Below are 7,364 nucleotides of genomic sequence, written 5' to 3'. Positions count from 1 at the left end.
ACCCCTCCTGATCAAAATACGTGAAAATGTTCAGGGTTTGGTTTTATCGGGTTTTACTGGAAACTTGGTTTTATCTGCTTATGCTGACGATGTTATTGTTTTTACTAGAGATCAGCAGGACATCAACATTTTAAACCGCATAACGAACAAGTTTTCCATGGTGGCGGCGGCGAGGGTAAACTGGGGAAAGAGTGAAGCCCTTGCTGTCGGCAACTGGGGTGGGGGTCTCCCGGTTCTCCCAGGAGGCTTGACCTGCATAAATGGAGCTGGATCAAGCCCCACATGTCTTTTAGAGGGAGGGTTTTGGTTTTAAATAACCTTGTTGCTTCGCTGCTGTGGCACCGGCTGGCCTGCCTGGATCCACCGTCGGGCCTGCTGGCCCAGGTCCAGTCAAAGATGGTGGATTTCTTCTGGGACCGTCTACATTGGGTGCCACAGTCAGTATTGTTTTTACCTCGGGAGGAGGGGGGCCAGGGCCTCATCCACCTGGCCAGTAGAGTGGCCACGTTAAGATTACAGTTTGTCCAGAGGTTCCTCGGAGGGCCTCCTGATTTAGTGTGGAGGAGTGTGGCCAGCTGTGTACTCAAACGTGTGAACAACCTAGGGCTGGATGCTGCTCTGTTTTTAACTAAATTAAACTTTTTATCGTTACGGGGCTACCTCTATTTTATCAGGGTGTTTTAAAATCCTGTGCTCTCTTTAGATGGAGCTTTGTTCAGACCGACTCTCTGCACTGGCTTTTAAAAGAGCCGTTAGTCTGTGGTGGCAGACTTGACGTCTGCAGTAGTGCCACCCCTGGGCTGAAGGAGGCCCTGATCAGAAGGAGGATGGTGACACTGGAGCAGCTGGTGGCGGCAGCGGGACCAGAGCTCACCGATGCCCAGGCTGTGAGCTCGGCGCTGGGGGTCCGGTCGGTCCGACTGATCCAGAGGAGCTTGGCCTCTGGAAACAGAGACTATCGATAAAGGAGAAGGGTCTCCTCCTCCTTCACGGGAGAGGAGAGTCTGAGACTGACCCCCAGACGATTTCCCTGAACTCCACCTGCACCCGGACCTCCTGGACCTCGGGGGTCCTCTCCTGGATGGCTGTGGCTCAGGGTCCCTTCACAGCATGGACAGGAGGGTTTTAAACGCCAACATTGTGAAGACACTCAACAAAGACAAACTGAAAAACAGAGAGGTGACAGTATGGAAGGACAGGCTGGGGGGACAGAGTCCTCAGTGGAGGACTCTCTACAAGCCCCCTATCAAGAAGAGGACTGGTGACCTCCAATGGAGAATTTTGCATGGAGCCATCGCCACCAGTGCCTTCCTGTCAATTTTAAATCCGAACACTTTAAGCAACTGCCCTTTCTGTGATTTTAACGAGAGTGTCTTCCATGTTTTTACCGGGTGCAGTAGGCTGGTGGGTCTTTTTAGGGTTTTAACTGATGTTTTTAGGCTTTTTAATGTCGTGTTCACCACTGCTGTTTTTATTTGTGGTACAAGACACAAGAGGGCAGAAAAGGGGAAATGCCAGATTTTAAATTTCTTAATAAGTGAGGCTAAACTTGCCATCTATTTGACCAGGAGGGACAAGATTAAAAATGGAGCGGCATGTGACGCGGTGGCTTTGTGGAAGCAGAACGTGAGGGTGCGCCTGAATCTGGAGTTCTGCTTCTACAAAGCCACTGAGAACCTGGAAGCCTTTAAACAGCAGTGGGGACATGACGAGGTTTTAGTGAAGGTAACAGAGCAGGGGGAGATGAACGCTGCAGCATGGCTGCTCTGAGGGACAGGTTAGGGTTTTAACTGTTTTTATGTGAACAGAGCACTTGTAAATAAAGTACACTTTAAAAGTCAAAGTCTCTCTCTCTCTCGCTCTCTCTCTCGCTCTCTCTCTCTCTCTCTCTCTCTCTCTCTCCTCTCTCTCTCTCTCTCTCCTCTCTCTCTAGTCTCGTCTCTGTGCTCTCTCTCTGTCTCTATCGTCTCTCGCTCTCTTCTCTCTTCTCTCTCTGATCTCTCTTCTCATCCTTTGGCTGTCTCTCAGAGCGTGGTGTGAGCTGGGAGCGTTCTCGTTGAGATATTTTTCAACTTTTTGGCTGTTTAGCTGTGTTTGTGTGATATTTTTGTCAGTATTTTAATTAATTGTTGGTGGTGTCTTGTGTTGTATTTTTAGTTTAGTTTATCGGTGTTTTGGCGTGTAACCAGCCAGCGTTTGTCTGGCTGGTTGGCGTCTGACGCCATGGTGCTTGGTGGTGGTAGCGGGGATCTCTCCCGGTTAACGCGGAGACATGGCGTTAAGGTGGGGGCCAGGTCTCTGTACACCGTGGAGGAGGTGGCCCTAGCTGTCGGGGAGGTCATCGGACATGGGTCCGTGAAATCAGCCGCCCGGATGAACGGGGCCGTGGTGGTGTTCGTGGAGAAGGTGGAGCAGGTGAACCGGCTGGTGGAGGCCGGCATCAGTGTCGGCGGGAGGTTTGAGACGGTGCTGCCTCTGAGCCTGCCGGCCACTAAGGTTACCCTGTCCAACGTGCCCCCGTTCATTACGGACGAGTTTCTGTGTCGCGAGTTGTCCAGACATGGCAAGATTGTTTCTCCTATGAGGAAAGTCATGTCTGGATGTAAATCTCCACTATTGAAACACGTAGTCTCTCATCGGCGGCAGGTTTACATGATCCTCAATAACCGCGATGAGGACCTGAATGTGTGTTTTAAAGTCCGAGTGGACGATTTCGATTATATTCTGTTCGCTTCGTCGGCACACATGAAGTGCTTTGGGTGTGGCGAGGCGGGACATTTAATTAAAATGTGTCCAAACGCAGCCAAATCGGCTGCGTCAGGCTCGGGGGAGCGGCCCGGAGCCGCTGCTGCGGAGCCCCGCACGGCGGAGCCCCGCACGGCGGAGCCCGGAGCTGTCAGCGAGCGACCAGTCGCCGGAGCCGAGGGTCCGGAGGATGATGGGGCGATGACCCCGTGGGTTGTGACGGAAACACAGGTGAGGGTGAACGGGTGGGTGAGAAAACTGAAGTAAGGGTGCAGGACGGTGGGACTAGCGTGTGTGTACAGGAGAGGGGGACAGGAGGAGTGTGTGAGGAGGTAGGTGACACAGGTGGAACGTCTGTACAGGGAGATGAGGCAGGTGAAATGAGTGTACAGGAAGGTGAGACAGGAGGAGTGTGTGTGGAGTTAGGGAACACAGGTGGAGCGAGTGTGCAGGGGGGTGAACAGATAGGTGAGACGGTGGTGTGAGTGAACAGGGGAAGCTGGGCTTCAGGTAGGTGAGGTGGGCGAGGAAGAGGAGCTGGGCTGCAGTGGAGCAGCTGAAGCTGTGGAGTTGATGGAGCAGGAAGCCGTTGGGTCTCCAGCTCCATCGAGGCTCCGCAGCAGTAACAGGCCTGGTCCTGTCAAAGCTAAAAAAAGCAGACAGACAGGTAGACAGGCAGGAGGAAAAAAAGAAGAGCCGGACAGCAGCGACAGCGAGGGCTGTGTGTCTGATGATGGTGACCTCCATCAGAAGAACCTGGGCAGTCAGGAGGACAAGTCCTATTCTGCCAAAATGATTAAAACATTTTTACATGACACAAAAAACATGAAGGGGGTTAACATTGAGGAATACTTTCCGGACAAACAGCAGTTTTATCTTTCTGCCAGACGCCACACAAAAAATAAGGCTGAGGCAGATTTTACTGATCAAGAGGTTTTTAGACTGAAGAAACTGATTCTTAAAGTTAGGAGGGAATTAATGTAAATATGTTGGGAAATGCACCTTTTTAGTTTTTTATTAGCTTCACTGTAACCCCTCCTCCACAGACTACGCTCTCGTCTTCAAGGTCTGTTTTTACCGGGTTTTAACAGTAATGTGGTTTTATCTGCCTATGCTGATGATGTGGCCATTTTTATTAAAGACCAGGCAGACGTTAATGTAGTTTTAAGTGTCACCGATAGTTTCTGTGAGATTTCGTCTGCAAGGGTGAATTGGGGGAAGAGCGAAGCCCTGGTCATCAGCGAGGGGCGCCAGGGCCTCCCCGTTCTCCCTCAAGGTCTGACCTGGAGGAGGGATGGCCTTAAATATCTCGGGGTGTACCTTGGAAATGAACGCATGGTAGAAAAGAACTGGGAGAATGTTGTCGAGAAGGTCGAAGAGAGATTAAAGAAATGGAAGTGGGTGCACTCCGAGATGTCATTCAGAGGAAGGGTTTTAGTCATCAACAACCTCGTAGCCTCACTGCTGTGGCACCGTTTGGCCTGTTTAGAGCCACCACCAGGCCTGCTGTCCCAGATCCAGGCGAAACTGGTTAACTTCTTCTGGGGCGGCTACCACTGGGTGCCACAGTCAGTCCTGTTTTTATCCAGAGACCAAGGGGGCCAGGGCCTCATCCACCTGGCCAGTAGAACAGCCACCTTCAGGCTATGGTTTGTGCAGAGGTACCTGACGGGACCTCCTGACTTAGTGTGGAAGGATGTGGCCAGCTGCTTACTCAGACGTGTGAGCAACTTGGGACTGGATGCTGCTCTGTTTTTAACTGATTTCAAAAGTTTAAATTTAAGGGGTCTGCCAGCTTTTTATCGGAGTGTTTTTAAATCCTGTGCTCTTTTTAAATGGAAGAGGATCCGGGAGCCCAGCTCTCTGCACTGGCTGTTGAAGGAGCCCCTGGTTCACGGTGGCAGACTGGATGTCTGCAGCAGCGCCATTCCCGGTCTGATGGTGGCGCTGTGTGGCTCCAGGACTGTCACACTGAAGCAGCTGGTGGAGGCAGCTGGTCCGGCACTGGCTGACGCCCGGACCCTGAGCGCTGTACTGGGGCTACGTTCACTACGGGTGGTGGAGAGGACCCTGGAACTGTGGAGGAGGAGGCTCTCTGTGAGAGAGAGAAGTCTTCTCCGGCGGTACGGCGGAGGGAGAGCTGAGTCGGACCCCACGGACATCTTCCCTGACTTCCAGCTGAACCCTGGATGCGAGGAGCTCAGCGGGCCTCTCCTGAAGGCCCTCTGCAAGGACAAACTGGGCCTCCACGGAACCAATAATAAGACTCTATATGTGAACATTGTAAAGACAATCATTGGACAAGGGCTACTCAACAGAGCGGCCTCTGTGTGGACGGACAGGCTGGGGGAACACAGGCCACAATGGAGGGTCCTATATAAACCCCCCATCAAAAAGAGGACCGGGGACCTCCAGTGGAGGATCCTACATGGAGCTGTGGTACTAAATGTGTACCTCTCTCGATTGGACCCCGCAGTGTCGGATCAGTGCCCATTCTGCCCAGGGCGGGAGACGAACGACTCCTGTACTTTTTAATGTTTTAAAAGGTGTTTTTAATGGTTTTAATGAAACTTTCTCTATCAGAGGTTTTATCTATGGAGCAGGGTACAGGAAAGCTGCTCAAAACAAATGGCAGCTACTCAATTTTATCTGTGGAGAAGCCAAGATGGCAATCTACATGTCCAGAAAAAACAAAATTGAAAAAAACGAAGATTGTGAGGCCGCCTCAGTGTGGCGTGGTAACACCCGGAGCAGGCTGAGGTTGGAGTTTTGTTTTTATAAAATGATGAATGACCTCAGCCGTTTTCGTGAAATATGGTGTTTCAATGATGTACTCTGTACTGTAAAAGAGGACAATTTGCAATTTGCACAACCCCTTATGGGATAGTTGTATCGCTGTTTTATAGTATTTATTTATTTTTATTGTTGGTTTCATGTTCTGAGCAGGGCGCTTGTGCCCCTGTGTAAACTGTAAATAAAGTATTTTTGTAAATCTCTTCTCTCTCGCTCTCTCTCTCCTCTCTCTCGCTCTCTCTTCTCTCTCTCTCTCTCTCTCTCTCTCTCTCTCTCTCTCTCTCTCTCTCTCTCTCTCTCTCTCTCTCTCGCTGACCGCGTGCTGGGAGCGTACTGGAGAGCGTGCTGTGAGTTTTGTGAGCTTTTGCGTGTTTTTCCCCGGCTAACTCCCCCTTCTTGGCGGTGTATCTGCACTATTACCAGGGTGGTTGTTGTCGGGTGGTTTGGTGGAGTTTAGTGTAGTTTGGTGGAGGTTTAGTCGCGTTTTGCGGCGGGGATGGCGTCCTCGGGGACGCCGTCTCTCTCGATCCGTCACGGGATTCGGGTCCAACCCGACCCGTCTGTACCGGTGGAGGAGGTTCTCCTGGCTGTGGGAGACCAGGTGGGACACGCTAACCTGTCCTACGCCTCCAGGATGAATAGAGGGTTGTAGTGTTTGTTAAAGAGGAGCGACTGGTGGCTGAGTTGGTGGGGAGGGGGGTGACGGTAAATGGAGCGTACCTGCAGGTGTCCCCGCTCGCCGCGCCCTCCACTCGGGTCACCGTCTCAGGTGTTCCCCCGTTCATTACTAATGAGGCTCTGGAGCAGGAGCTGCAGCGGTTTGGAAAGTTTGCGAGTGGTCTGAGGACCGTGGGTCTGGGCTGCAGGAGCGACAAACTGAAGCACGTGCTCTCACTCAGGAGGCAGTGCTTCATGTTCCTCACCTGTCCGTCACAGACACTGGACGTGTCCTTCAGGGTGAGACATGGAGAGGGACACTACATGGTATATGCCAGCTCTGGGAGTATGAGGTGTTTTGAGTGCGGGGATGTGGGACACAAGCGTGTCGCTTGTCCTCACAGACCCGCTAATGAGGGCGTTCCCACGGCGCCATGTCGAGCCGCGTCGCCCCACCGAGCGGCGGTGGTGACGAGGTGGCGGCCGATGCTGGAGGAGGCCCTAGTGGACAGGTAGAGGAGCAAGGAGGAGGTGAATGTGAAGCTGCAGTTAGGGCAGGAAGTGAGGGAGCAGCTGAGGAGGTGCAAATGGCAGGGAAGGAGCGCAGGCAGGGGAGGGGACAACAGAGGAGGTGGAGATGGGAGCAACAGAGGAGGTGAAGATGGGAGTAAATGTACAGACAGGAGCAGCTGAGGAGGAGCAGCCAGGAGCTCAGGGGGTCAGTGGTGACCAGGGTCAGGCTGCTGGGGAGCAGCTCCCTGATCGGCCAGCTGAGATGCTGAGTGTTGATGAGGGGGGGAGGAGGTGAGGGGTCTGACTCTGACTCCGACTGTGGGTCTGTAGCGGACTCCCAGTCCCTTACTGGGGACCTGTACACCCTGGAAGACGTCACCAGCTTCCTGGACGAAACCTTCGGCCAGTCTGTGAAAGCAGCTGATTTTTTCCCAGACCCTGAAAAGTTTTTGAAAAGTGCATTGATGTTGCAGAAGGCTGTGGGAGTCGACCTCCTCGATGAAAGAAAAAGATTCCGTCTAAAGAAACACGTGACAGCAACAAGAAAGATGCTGAAGCAGAAAGAAGGAAAAAAGCTAAAACATGTTAAAAGCTCCAAACAAGTTGCTGAGGTTAATGACGAGAATGAATGTGGTGCATAACTTCTCTTTCTTTGC

General features: G+C 52.2%; 1 long non-coding RNA gene across 1 annotated transcript; it reads right to left on the bottom strand.

The window, feature by feature from the left end:
• Positions 1-5,900: 5,900 nt before the first annotated feature.
• Positions 5,901-6,514, bottom strand: LOC130531853 (uncharacterized). Its single transcript, XR_008952221.1, has 2 exons — positions 6,259-6,514; positions 5,901-6,165 (listed from the first exon to the last, which is right to left on the bottom strand). It is a non-coding gene; the product is annotated as an uncharacterized LOC130531853 (long non-coding RNA).
• Positions 6,515-7,364: the final 850 nt, after the last annotated feature.

This window comes from Takifugu flavidus, chromosome 9 (genome assembly GCF_003711565.1).
Source record: "Takifugu flavidus isolate HTHZ2018 chromosome 9, ASM371156v2, whole genome shotgun sequence".
Classification (NCBI taxonomy): domain Eukaryota; kingdom Metazoa; phylum Chordata; class Actinopteri; order Tetraodontiformes; family Tetraodontidae; genus Takifugu; species Takifugu flavidus.
This window is presented reverse-complemented; position numbering and strand designations above follow the sequence as displayed.